The sequence below is a fragment of the Lycium barbarum genome, chromosome 7 (genome assembly GCF_019175385.1).
Source record: "Lycium barbarum isolate Lr01 chromosome 7, ASM1917538v2, whole genome shotgun sequence".
Lineage (NCBI taxonomy): Eukaryota > Viridiplantae > Streptophyta > Magnoliopsida > Solanales > Solanaceae > Lycium > Lycium barbarum.
Window position 1 is genome coordinate 7,805,527 of NC_083343.1, and position 14,571 is coordinate 7,820,097.

General features: G+C 31.8%; 1 long non-coding RNA gene across 1 annotated transcript; it reads right to left on the reverse strand.

Annotated features, from left to right (window-relative positions):
- Positions 1-5,384: 5,384 nt before the first annotated feature.
- LOC132602103 (uncharacterized) lies at positions 5,385-8,591 on the reverse strand. The gene is made up of 3 exons (XR_009567598.1): positions 7,934-8,591; positions 7,132-7,182; positions 5,385-5,907 (listed from the first exon to the last, which is right to left on the reverse strand). It is a non-coding gene; the product is annotated as an uncharacterized LOC132602103 (long non-coding RNA).
- Positions 8,592-14,571: the final 5,980 nt, after the last annotated feature.

A 14,571-nucleotide genomic window follows, 5' to 3' on the forward strand; every position in this document is an offset into this window, starting at 1 on the left:
TGAGGAAAAAGAACAAAAAATAAATTTAAGTAAATAAACTAAACAACTTTTGGTTTCTAAAAAAAGTGATGATTATATAATGAAAGAACTCATTGAATATTAAAAGTTAATTTTTAATATTTCACATGTAATAATAATAATAATAATAATAATAATAATAGCAATAATAATAATAATAATAATATTGTTGTTTTTGAATTTTAAAAAAACATGGAACATACCAAAACCATTTTTTCTTTCAGCAAAGTAGGGGCAAAGTAAATAGACAATAGGATAGAAATAAATACCATTTTCCTTTTCCTGTAGGTGAAAAAATTTATAATTATTACCTAAATAAAAAAATTAGTAACAGCATAATATATATCTCCTTTTATCCCCATTCAACTTTTTGTAAAGTTATCTAGATAGCTAGGCATAATCCTAATCCTTAATGTAGGATAATGATGAATGGGATCTTAGAAGCCTATCTAGATAATTTTCAAATAACTACATATTCGGTAAAGCATTATCAATTAGTATTATTTTTTAATTTAAATTCAAATGAAATTTAAGTTGAAGTGAAATTTCAACCTCCTTAACATTTTATATATACTCTCAAGTAATGCAGAAGTCGAGTAAGGTTTTTTTCTTTTTCTGAAAGTTATTCATCATCTCACCGTGTCTTTATTCAACAGTTACTTTCTCTCCTTTTCTTTTTAATGAAAGTATCTAGGTCATTTTATTTATCTATGTCATTTTATCCGTACTTTGGTTAAAAGTGTCACAATCTGTTTCAAGTTATTTTTTTATTTTCATCATATTTCATAGTGCGACAAATGCCATGGCAAAAGATAAACACATGACTTTTTTGTGAGCGCCGAATGAAAATTTTGAATAGTTACGATTTAAATGAATAATTGAATGTGGCTATATCATGTAATGTAATATTTTATGCTCTAATTTGTGTTATTTTGTCCACCATTTTGTTTGCATAGGTTACTTCCCCGTCTTAACCTTTTCATCGATATCTTCAATAAATCATATAGTAAGTTTTCTTCTTTGTAAATCTTCTATTTCAATTTTCAATGCAAGCCATATTGCTTATTTATTTCTCCTATTATATTAGCGAAAAAAGGAAAGAAACTTTGATAAGAATATTTCATTTCAGTGTCCAGGTCATAATATTTTATTTTTTGTTCAATTATTATGCAGATTTTTTGGATCCTTAGAAGCATTCGACAAATACTTCGGATTACAGTAAGATAGAAAGCATTAGATTTTTTTTTATTTTTTTTTGGTTAGATTATTATGCATCGATTAGAATTGAAAGTTCCATAACATACAGGTGAAGATTGTTTTTAAAATTTAATGAGGCAATTTGTATATTTGTGAACGAAGAGCTTTTGTTTATTTATCGTAATGAGTCCTTGATATCTATCTAAGTCTGAGACAACATAATTTTAAGTGAATGAGGTTTAACGTTTGATGCCATCACAAATCTCTTTAGCAAAATTTATAATATTATTAAGTAACTTATTTTAAAACTTTAAAGCTTAAAAGAGCATCTTCACATTGTCTAATCCACAATATTAGTAGTAAGTGAGATAGTCCACTGCCATTATGAGGATTGATTTATATCCCGATTCACATCTTTAAAAGTTATCATCATATATATATATATATATATACACATAGTTCCTCTTCTATTCATTCGGGTAAAAGTTTCAACACAATAAATCAATAACAGAAAAGTGACAGCAAAAACAACCAATTATATTTTAATCTAAGTACATTCTCCCTTTTTTATTTTAAAGGTATCTTTGCATTTCACTCCAGTATTTTCCACAACAAAAAAAAAAAAAAAAAAAAAAAAAAAAAAAAATTGGAGGACAAAATCTTTGTATCGTGACCCCTTTGATTTTTTTGAATGAATTGAATGGAGAGAAATGATTTAGGATAAATTGTTGATATAAAAGCGCATGAGTAATTAGACAGAAAAGGGTAAGAGTTAAATTTGAAAATTTAGGTAAAACGGTTTGAATTTAAATTAATCATTGGTAGAAACTAATATTTTAATTCTTGATTTGCATTTGAATTGAAAGATAAAAGTATCTGAATTGAGATAAAAGAAATTTAAATTTGAATCAAAAGATTTCTTTGGTTGATTTGAGAAAATAATTTGGATTTGAAAATGAACTAAAGACGATTGAGTTTATCTCAAAAGTCAAAAGAGAAAAACTTAATACTTGCATTTGCTATTTATGCTCTTCAAATATTGATGTAGTAATTAAATTCTCTAATTCTTTTTGTATTAAATATAAGTTGATGAATAACAAGTTGCCTACAAGATTAGATATTATTTTATTTTCATTGAACTTTTACTTCATTTTTGTTTTTGTTTTAGATCTCCAAGAAGTTGTTTGATAAATATAATTCACAAATATTCTCGACACTCTAATTACTGATCACCGGCTTGAGAAATAGAAACTAATGAAAAAGAGATTGAAGAAAAGGTAAAGCTCATGTTTTTGACAAAAAATGCAAGGCCTCTATTATAAATCTGTAACTTAAGTCCTCTAAAAAATATGAAAAATAAAAATGAGAGAGAATAAGCGTTAAATAGTGAATATTAGGAGTCTAAGAAAAAATTGCGGATATAAGTGATAAGAAATGAAATTAAGACACTAAGACTAGAAATTGCAATATTTAATGATGAATTCATAATAAAATTCATTTTCACTACGAGTTAATTTTTGTTTAATATTTATATTGATGATCCATCTTTGACATTTCTATTAATTTTTTCTAGGGAAGGGATCAACATAATTGAACTCTCAAAGGAAAGGAAAGAAATAGAGTGATAATGAAAGTTATGTGTTTTTTAATTAATATATATGATAAAGGACTTCGACATGGCTTACATGTACCACTAATATTATCAAAATTACTGTAACTTATTTAAGTAATTTATATTTATTTATCTAAGATTTTGAAAAAAATATAAATTTTAGTTCTCAAATTACAAATTTTAGTCAATTACTTAGGAATATTTCTTTTCCTATTCAATGTAATTTTGAATTTTATTGTTTCTTGCGACGTAATGTGGCGGGATGCTTATATAATAAGTGCAGTCGTTGTTGTATAAAGAGGAAATACGATAAGATTAATAAATTGGAAAGACCTGAATATTAAAAAAGAAATTCCAAAGAATATTACTCTCTCCATCCCAAAATAAGCGTCACATTAGCAAAAATTATTGTCCCAAAATAAATGTCACCTAAGAATTCAAGACAATAATTGGCAAGTGTTTCCAACTATACCCTTAGTATTAAAGAAGTAGTCCTCTTTAATATTGTTAAATTCTAAAAAAAAAAAACTGAAAATAAGGATAGTTTAGTAAACTCCACATTGTATTTATTGACTTCTTGGTGGACGTGATTTTTGCTAAGGTAACAATTATTTTGGGACGGAGGGAATAATATAGTTTGCTGATGTGTAGGAAGTATTAGAAATTGACTTATAAAAAAAATAAAAATAACCCCAGTAAAAAAGACAATTTAAATATTAAAAAAATTAGTTTTGGTATGATATATTATAAATATGTATGAATACTAATATTCTACCATTAGTTTCTTTTAATACTGACCGCGCATCGCGCGGGTACGGATACTAGTTTTTTCAAAAAATAAATTGATCATCAAAATTTTCAGCTACGAATGATAGAGAATTATAGTGGAGATCACTCTTTACAACAATTGTCTATTCTATTTCTATGAAATTAAACAATAACTCATAAGTTATCTAAGTTACCACACTAAACATCAAAAGATTATGTACTTTAATACTCATTTGAGCATTATGTAAAAAATATACATCAAATTAAATAATTAATTTCAATAGGATCCTTTCTCAAATAAAGAGAATTAAAGGCATTAACAAAGATTAACGTGATATAAATTATAGTAACTTAAGAGGTAGTAAAATTATATTTTATATAACTTGTTTAATGTTTAAAAATGACATTAACTGATGATAAAATAATAAACATTTGGATGTATTCCATATAAATTATACATATTATTCCTTTTCAATTAGAAAAAAGTATAGTTTTCTTTACCTAATACTATAGTATATTAGTAAAAATGTGTATTTTTTTTAAGGAGATAAGGTAGTTATTTTTATTTATGTAGATATATCATATGGTAATTTTTCATAATGAAACAATCTAATAATTAAAATAAAATAATTCTAAGACAATTTATTAATAGCTAAAAATTACTCATGGAAATCAAGTACAAACAACACATATTAAGTAAATTTATGGCATATATATTGTTAGAGTAAAGAAATTTTACACCTTCAAGATTCATTTATCTATTGTAGCCTGTAAACTGCCATATTTTAAGATTGCAATTTTCACTTTTTATGAAGACTGACTTATATATATATATATATATATATATATTCTTATGTGACATGGTAGTAAAAGTTCTTTATTTTTATTGTATATTACTTAAATTAAATTCTCAAGTTAATTAAGCATAGAAACCGTACCCTCCTTCCTGTTTTATAAGAGGGTGGTTGACTGGGAAGGAAGTTTAAAAAATAAAGGAATATTTTTTAAATTTGTGGTCTAAAATAAATCAGAGAAATTTGTGTGGCTAGAAATCATTTTATTAAGAGTAAAAAGATAAATTTAAAGTTGAATTGTTACTAATATAGAAAAGATGTAGTTCTTTTTGAAAATGACTAAAAAAAAAAATAACGTCACATAAATTGAAACGGAGGGAGTAGTATGAACGAAACTCATCATCTAATAATTTTTTAGGTTTGACAAATTTTACTTTTAAAATTACCTTTAAACATATGAAGTTTTCAATTAGAAATTGCTTTAAGATAATGTGGATAAATGAATACCTTTTACATATTTATATATAATACTTTTTATTATTCTATTACAATAATCATTTTGTGCAATAATCAAATGTGCAAACAACAATTAATTCTTGCTTTTGTATGGTCATTCGAATAAATAAAACTGAACATTTCACTCCATAAAAAGGGATAGAAAAGTGCAATTCTCTAAAACAAATGAAAAAAAAAATAGACTAATCATTGATGAATATTGACACAAAACATTTAAGGGAAGTTGTAGCAGGGACATGTGTGGTCCACGTAAGATGTGACATCACTTGGGACAACAATTTGTCAGTCAAAAAAAGGTCTTGGTTTTTTTGTCATTGGGTATTTATGATCAAGTTTTGAAGCTTGAGGCATAAGCAAACAATGCAGGAATTTTGTTGAAATGGACTATGATGCCCTTGGTCGTCCCACTTGTTCATCTTTCTATATAATAGAAATAGAAAATATGGGGGTTGTGTGCGCCTTTAGGGGGAAAAGCAATTTGGTACTGACCCAAGTATGTAATCCGTCAATAGTTGAGATAAAATATGCTCCCATCGTTACAAAATTAGTCTAAATATGCTCTTATTCACTAACTGTCACGACCCAACCCCGTGGGCCGCGACTGGCACCCTAGCTGGGTACCCGTACATACCTACCTGACCGAATTTCGTATCGTACAGATTTTTTTTTTTTCAAACGGATATTACAGAAGTAGGCCGATACAGATACGGCACGCGCGCAAACATATATATATACCTGAACATGCAGACATTTACAGATAAGCCGATAAGGCTAACATACAGACGAAACCCGTAACCCACACATCTATCTACAGGCCTCTACAGACATACAGAATCATATGACGGGACAGGGCCCCGCCGTACCCAGAACTTCCATACATACAGAACATACGGAAAACAAAAGATATATATACCAAAGTACATGCTCCGAATCAAAAGGAGCTCTTCAAGATAGCAGAACCTGTGCCCTAGACTGGCGGCGTGTCACCGAGTGCGCCTGTACCTGCGGGCATGTAACGCAGCCCCCGAAGAACCGGGGGTCAGTACAAAAATGTACCGAGTATGTAAAGCAGAAATATATCAAACATAATCATGATCTGGACCGGAAGCGCATAAATATACTAGACTGGCTCATAAGCCGGACAGACAGAGTCATAGTCCCGACAGACGGACATAATCATGGTCCAGACAGACAGAATCAGAATCCATATGGACATACAAAATCAGAATCCATACGGACATACAGAATCAGAATCCATACGGACATACAGACATAGTCGTAGTTCAGACAGACAGACAGAAGTATACCTGATAGAATTATGCATGCAGAGTAGTGCAGAATCATACTGAATCATACAGAGGCATGTGTTTATATACATACTGATGGCACATGCATACAGACATACAGATCCCGGCCCTGTCTGGGGGCGCGGTAAACAGAACCCGGCCCTCTTAGTACGGGACGCGGTGGACAGACAGAATCAGATCAGATCATATGCCATCCTGGCCGCCATCCCCATACACAGATCATAGTATCATACAAACATACAGATCCCGGCCCGTACGCCGAGGGACGCGGTGAACAATGCAGAGAAATATGCACGATAACAGAACCTGGCCCGGGACGCAGTGAAGGAATGCATTGAGACAGCCACGAACAGATCCATGGGAAACCACATACATACAGACTCAATCAGACTAAAGGGTGCCAAACGGCGAGCCAAAATCAGAGTATACGGATAGTATGCATAGTACGCGCCTATATCCTACTTGGGAAGGCACGACAGATTATTATCAGAATCGGATTCTCAGATGTTCAGAAGTTATTTTATAAGAATTTCATAAAAATAGTTGTATCATAATCAAAATAATAGTTCAGATGGTTTCTGAGAAAATCGGACAAAATGGAAGTATTTAAAGTATTACAGAAGATATCGGGCCTTGCGGGCCCGCCTCGGACCAACTCGAGGCAACATATGTAAATTATCGCTAATAGACCTTATGAGGTCATCCATAATCGTTTGGAAGTGTTCCGACTCCGTTTAGGGGAGTTTTGTACAAAAAATCACTTTAAAGGCAATTTGTAAGAAAATAGCTTCAATTGAATTGAAGGAATTGGAGCGGTTTTCCGTCTCGAATTCCGGGGAACGGAGTCGTACTTAAGGCTCGCGGCCGAGCCTATCACATCCAGAACATGCCTAGGAACAAAGGAAAATGCTTCACATACCTCGATAGCGCCTTACGCTCGCTTGGCGTCGATCCCAATCTCGTCCAAAATCTAGAAATGGTCAAGTTTACCATTTGTTAGTTTCAAACTTTTCAATAATCCAACTTAACACATGTTTGCCTACCGAAATTTCGGCAGCATTTCCTCTGTATATAAGACATCCCCGAGACTTAGCTCGGCTCAATTCACTACACAACAACCCAGAACAACAGCAAAAACAACAACAGACATTAAAACACACACTATGGCATCACTAGCCATCGTTTCGGCATAACGACACATCTTTCGTTTCAAACTTACATTTCCGAACCAAACTTGTTATTTTGATATTCATCACCCACCAAATTCATTACAACATACATCGGAAGCATCCATACCATTTTCACCCAATATTCATAAGGTATGCGAACATTCAAACTTTCCATTAAGCCACTACTTTCCAATTTTTCCTAACCTTCAACATACAAATTCATTATACATTTCCATCTTCCAAATTCATCCACAATAATCATAATTTTCCTCTTGATACTTTCATTTCCATTTTTACATAAACCATAACAAAGTTGTATGTTTTCCTACAACAACTTAATAACCATTAAGTTCCTTCACTCTCCTCACATAATCCATGATTAAAACAACCAAAATATTAATTCAAATCAGTCCATCAATTTCAATTAAAACAGCCCCTCACCCATAAATTTCAACAAAACAACAAACGAGTTTATAATGCTGTTTTCTCCGTTCTAATTCGTTAAAACTCTAAATAAACACTTTAATAACATAAAAGGAATTTTATAAATACCTTATCAGAAGATCCACCACGAAAATTTCATCCCCCAAGACTAATATTTATCTCAAATTGAAGGCAACGCAACGTACAACGTTTTTCTCTTCATGAGCTTCGGGATTCGGAGCTCGGATTTTGATCAAAATGATCTTCTTAGCCTTGAAGTTTTCTCTCTCTCTCTCTAATGGAATTTTTTGGATCTTTTCTGATCTGAAATGTGGAGGAGGAGGCTGAAAACTCCCTTAAATAATAAGGAAATGGGCCTGACCCGGATTGGAATCGGGTTGGGCCCATTTCACTGCCCAGCTTGACCTTTCCGCCTTAAAATGTCCATATCTCCTTGTACCGACGTCGCCTGGGAGCCCACGACCTACCGTTGGAAAGCTATTTCAATTATCTACAACTTTTATCTCTGGGCATTTTCCCAAATTCTAAACTTATAATGCCGTTTTTGCCCCTCCAAGTCAGGTCATCCGAAAACGTTTTCTTAAAAATATTCGTTTGGAGGGCTTCCACTTTGATTTGGCTCCAGGGCCCTTCACGGGTTGTGTTTAACTTTACATATACGATTCATATAACTTTTCACATGTCCCAAAAAAAATATTGATGTGTGGGCCCCACCTCAGCTTACAAATAATTCGACGTTCGAAAATGCAGGATATAACACTAACAATGAAAGTTTTCCATTATGTGGCCTTTTTATAAGAGAAAAACGCTCAAATTTGCCACTGAACTTTGTGAATTGATCTAGATTTGGACCTGAACTTCGCAAAATTGTGCATATTTCATTTTTTCTTAACCCCCATCTGCCATCGTTCTAAATGAATCACCATTATAACAATTGATGCTCTATCTCCACTCTAAAAAACATCCCTTGAAACTCAACGTTACTGCACCACCACTTCACCTTGACGACACTCACATAATGAATACAAAAAATTCCACACGAAAACCACCTCATTCAAGCGGTCTCTCTATCACCTTCGTCTTTACTATTTTCTTATCATGTCACTATTTTAGGGAAAAGGGTAAAAAATGCCCCTCTACTTTAGAAAAAGGCTAAAAATATCATTCATTACAAATTTGGGTCAAAAATACTGCTCCCGTCATTAAAATTTTCAAATATACCCTATCTCAACGAAAATTCCCAACCTAACCCGATTTCATTTTTAAACACTCTCCATTTAAACCCAACCCAACTATATAAAAAATCCATAAGCGGCCAACTTGTTCCTGAGTAGTACATTTAGAGCCACTAGGCACCGTAGCGGTTGTTTCTGAATATTTGTGTTGGGGGATGATTGTTTTTTACTACTTGCTGATGGGAATGCCCATTTTTGGGCAGGAAAAATGGTTGCCCGTAAGGTATTTGTTTAATTGTCTAAATGAGTTCATCAGCTATGAGAGGGACATTTCACTGTCATGTTGAAATGGTTGCCCGCAAGGTGTTTGTGTAAGTGTCTGGATGAATTCTATAGCTTTGTGAAGGATATTTCACTGTCATGTTGTTCAAAATGGTTGCCCTTAATGTGTTTGTTTGAGTAGGAGTTTGGCCGTAGCAACAAAAAAAAAAATCACTTTTTTGGAATTTTTGAAGTTGGAATTAGAGTTGGAGTTGTGTTTGGCTACAGTTTTTTAAAATAATATATATTTGGTTGTTAAAATGTACTTTTTCTAAAAAACAGGAAATATGAATTATACTCTCAATTTCTAAAAACTAACAAAACCATCCAAAACAATTAATAAACATAAACAGTGAGAGAAATATAACAACTATACTCGAGATCATCTTATGGAGTGCTCAAAACGGATGGTTTCTTTCCATCAAAAGGCTGTAACTAGGAGGCTTAAAGGTGTACACAAAAAATATAGTATTCTAGATATGGCTTTGTTGCAAAATGTCCACCTACTTCTTTTCTTTTAGAGACTTTTTAGCACATGAAGTTGAATATTGTTGGAGTTCAGAGCAATTTAGCAACTGAGCAACATAAGTTGCCTCTAACCAGGGAAAAAAGTTATATGAACTTTCAAGATAAAAATTGAGCAACGTAAAAGCTTTTAGGATCCTAAAAATTGAAAAGAGAATAAAACAAAAGTAATGGTCCAAAATAGAAAATGGAAAAAGTGAAAAAAAAGATTTTGGTTATTTTTCAAATTCCAAATACAACTTGAAGTTGAATTTGGAATTTTTGTGGCCAAACACCATGAAGTGAAAAAAAAATCCAGAAAAAAGTGAATATTCTCATGGCCAAACGGGTCCTTGTCTGAATGAATTCTTTAGATTTGTGAAGGATATTTCATTGTTGTGTTGATTCAAAATGATTGTCCGTAAGGTGTTTGTTTAAGTGTCTGAATGAATGCTTTAGTTGGGTGAAGGCAATTTCACTGTCGTGTAGATTCAAATGGTTGCTCGTAAAATGTTTGTTGAGTGTCTAAATGAATTGTTTAGCTTTGTGAAGGATATTTCACTGTCGTGGTGATTTAAAACGGTTGCCCGTATGGTGTTCGTTTAAGTGTCTGAATGAATTCTTTAGCTTTGTGGAGGGTATTTCATTGTCGTGTTGATTCAAAATGGTTGCCGTAAGGTGTTTATTTAAGTGTCTGAATGAATTCATTAGCTTTGTGAAGTGTATTTCACTGTCGTGTTGATTCACATGGTTGCCCGTAAGGTGTTCGTTTAAGTGTCTGACTGAATTCTTTAGCTTTATGAAGATATTTCACTGTCATGTTCATTCAAAATGGTTGCTCATAAGGTTTTTGTTTACGTGCCTCATATGGTGTTTGCTTAACTGAAAACTCACCTGGGGTATGCGCTAGCGCCCTTGACAGGCACTGCCGGTGTCTGAAATCTGAAAGAGAACCTTGATCTATGGCTAAACCTCAACATGATCACTATGTGGAACATAAACATAATAGATTCATAATCACTTAATACGATATATATGCTCAAGGGTCAGGCTAGTACAGCTATTTAATACAATAGTTAGGAGTTGGTTGGAGGGCATATCATCAACAACATACCTAATGTAATCCCACAAGTGGGGTCTGGGGAGGGTATAGTGTACGCAGTCCTTACCCCTACCTTGGGAGGTAAAGAAGTTGCTTTTGATAGACCCTCGGCTCAGAATAAATAAAGCAAGTCAAATAAGAAAAAGGAGGGCATATCATGTCACACTATAGAAGGGCTGCCCGGTGCACGAAGCATCTCACGTTCATGCAGGGTCCGGGGAAGGACCCACCCCAAGGGGGTGTTTGTTGCACTATATCATACATAATCAACTCTAAGAAAGAAAATAGTTTCTGGCTTCATAACAATTTGTAGTGAATCAGAAATCAGTTACACCTCAGTTTCAAACTAGCTGCGGTCGGATATAGGAACCATCTATATCCTTTCGGTGTATAATATATCATAGTTAGACTATTTTTACGCTAAAGGTAAGCTGAATAGAAACTGGTTATACTCTACGTATAGGTAGAGTTATAATGGCAAAAGATAATAAACCAAAAACTCACGTTAACAAATTATGTGGGACCATATATAATAGCTATTTCTAAATCCACACTCTTAGCTTTCGAGCAGTGGGAATTAAGCCCGGTTCAAACCGGACCGGACCGGTAACCGGTTACGGAACCGGCCGGTTTCCGGTTTACCGGTTTGAAACCCCAAATCGGAACCGGTCCGGTTCAAACAGTCCAAAACACTTTTTGTTTTTTTTGTTTTTTGTATTATATATATATATATATATATATATATATATATATATATATTATAGTATTTATTAGTATATTGTAGGTATATTTACATATGTTATATAAGTTTATAAGTAAAGTTTAAATATTTACTGACTAACAGGCTAACAGCAAGTTAACAATACAGAATATACGTGTATATATCAATATACTTAGGTTATATATATATATATATATATATATATATATATATATATATATATATATATATATGTTTAATATAGATATATGTTTAAGTTATATATATATATTAATATATATATATGTTTAATATAGATATATGTTTAAGTTATATATATATATTAATATATATATATGTTTAAGTATACTATATATACTTATAACTTATATATTATAACTTAAGTTATTTATAGCTTAATTTTTTTCTAAGTTTATAAATTCGTATATATATATATATACCTAAAATATAGTAAGAATATACTTATATATATATCAATATACTTATATATATCAATATACTTAGGTTATATAACATAATATATATAAATATGTTTAAGTTATATATATATATATATATATATATATATATATATATATATATATATATATATATATATATATATGTTTAAGTTATATGTATACTATATATTATAAGTATATTCTTAGTATATTTTAGTTATTTTTCAAGTATATAACTTTCTAGTTTTTAATTTAAGTAGATGTATATCATAAGTATATTCTTAGTATATTTTAGGTATATTCCTAACTTAATATAAGTAAAAATATGAACACAAGTAAATAGAAGAAAGCTCAATAAGACATATATTTTATTCATTCTTGGATAACATTTATTTGCAAGTTGTAGTTTTTTTTTTTTAACTTGCAAATAATACATGAGTTGTAAAGAAATAGTAGAATAATAAATTCACCAATTCTGAATCATTTCGCTAATTTCCCCCATATCATATTCGGCCATGGAGATATCTTCAAAGTCTTCCATTTGGTCTGGTCCACTTGCTATCAAATCTTCAATTTCTGCCTCTTCGCCTTCCTCCACTTCTAAGTTTTGGTTGCGTCGCTCCGATCTAATCCAATCGCGAATGTACACTAGTACTTGCAAGCTAAAGCCGGATAATGAATGTCTATGGTCTCCAATTTGCTGTCTTCCTTGGCTAAATGGGCTCTGCGAAGCCACGGTTGAAACTTGAACCGTAAGGATATCTCGAGTCATTCTTGAGAGTATCGGATGACTTGCCTTATACTTCTTCCACCATGCTAAGACGTCTAATTCATCCAGTTCCTTGATATCCACATTTGGCTGCATCAAATAAAAGTTATATTCATCAAAATTTGCATTACAAGAAGAAGTTTGCTGTGAATGTAAAACTTTTAAATGCGACAAACCCGACAAGCCCTTTTTGCTACTTTGAGAAGTAGTAGGGCGTGGAGCAACGGGTGTAGCACGTTCTTCCAAATTAGAATAATGAGTAAAAACTTTTCTAAACTCGTCATCAATAGCGAGTTCGGCTTCAGCTAAAGATGGCTGAACTCCCTGTTCAATTTCTAAAAATGTATAAATTTGACCAACCAATGCTTTAGTATAAGACACTTTTAAACAAGGATTTAAAAGAGAACCCAAAATAAATAAAGTTGGGATGGGAAAAAAATACTTCTTAAATTTGATTATCATCTCAAAAATGGCCGCTTGATAATCGGGTTTATATTTATACTCTTGTAAAACTCTAGCTATTTCCGCTAAGTAGGCTAAAATTCCGATTACCGTGGGATAGAATTGTCTAGAAAAAGCAAGAGTTGCATTATAAAATTTTTCTAAGAGTTCAACACATTCTTTAACATCTTCCCAATGCGTAAAATTTAACCAATCATCACTATTAATATTATATTTGTTGTGAACTTGTTGTATGGGAATCCTATACTCATATGCTTGTTCTAGCATAATGTAAGTGTAGTTCCACCTAGTCTCAATTTCTACTTGAATTTTCCTAGGTCTAAGGTTATTTTCCACACAAGCATTCTTAAAATCTCTAAGTTTTCCCCTATTAGCATTACAAAAAATAAACGCAACCGCATCTCTAACTTTTTGAATAGAATCGTCAAAACACGCAAGACCATCTTTAACAATTAAATTTAAAATGTGACAACTACATCTCACATGAAAAATATTTTTTAGCGGAGGGTTTATTTCTCTTTTTAAAAGACCAACCGCCTTTGTATTATTAGAAGCATTATCTAAAGCAATACAAAGTGTTTTTCTATAAATATTAAAAAATCTCATAATAGTAGACATTGAATCCGCTAAAAAATTTCCATCGTGACGACCTTTTCCTTCATCATATAAAAAAGCTATAATTCTTTTTTGTATAACCCAATTGTCATCAACCCAATGACATGTAATAGCAAAAAAATCTAACTTGTTAAGACTAAGACTCAAATCAGCGGTAAGAGAAACATTACAAGTTAAAGACTTAAATACATGACACAAATAAAATTTATATTTTTTATACAAATCTATAACATCCGATCTACAAGTACTTCTAGGAATACCCTCAAATAACGGATTATAACAACGTTACATGTAAGTAACAAACCCCAAACCCGAGGGAAAGGAAAATGGTAAACAATTATAAGCTACCATTTTAGCTATTTCTACACGCTCTTTTTTCTTGTCATACCCCTCTGGCATCCGCAAATTCTTAACCCATTGAAAAATATCTCGTTTCTCCTCCAAAGTGAATGAAAAACTAGACTTGGGATTGAACACTTTATTATTCGCTAACTCTTGCAAGTTCAATTCAGGGCGCCTACAATATTCCTTTAGGTCCAATCTAGCTTTTGGGTTATCTTTTGTCTTGCCTTTAACATCTATAACAGTGTTGAACAAATTATCAAAGTAATTTTTTTCAATATCCATGACACAAGAT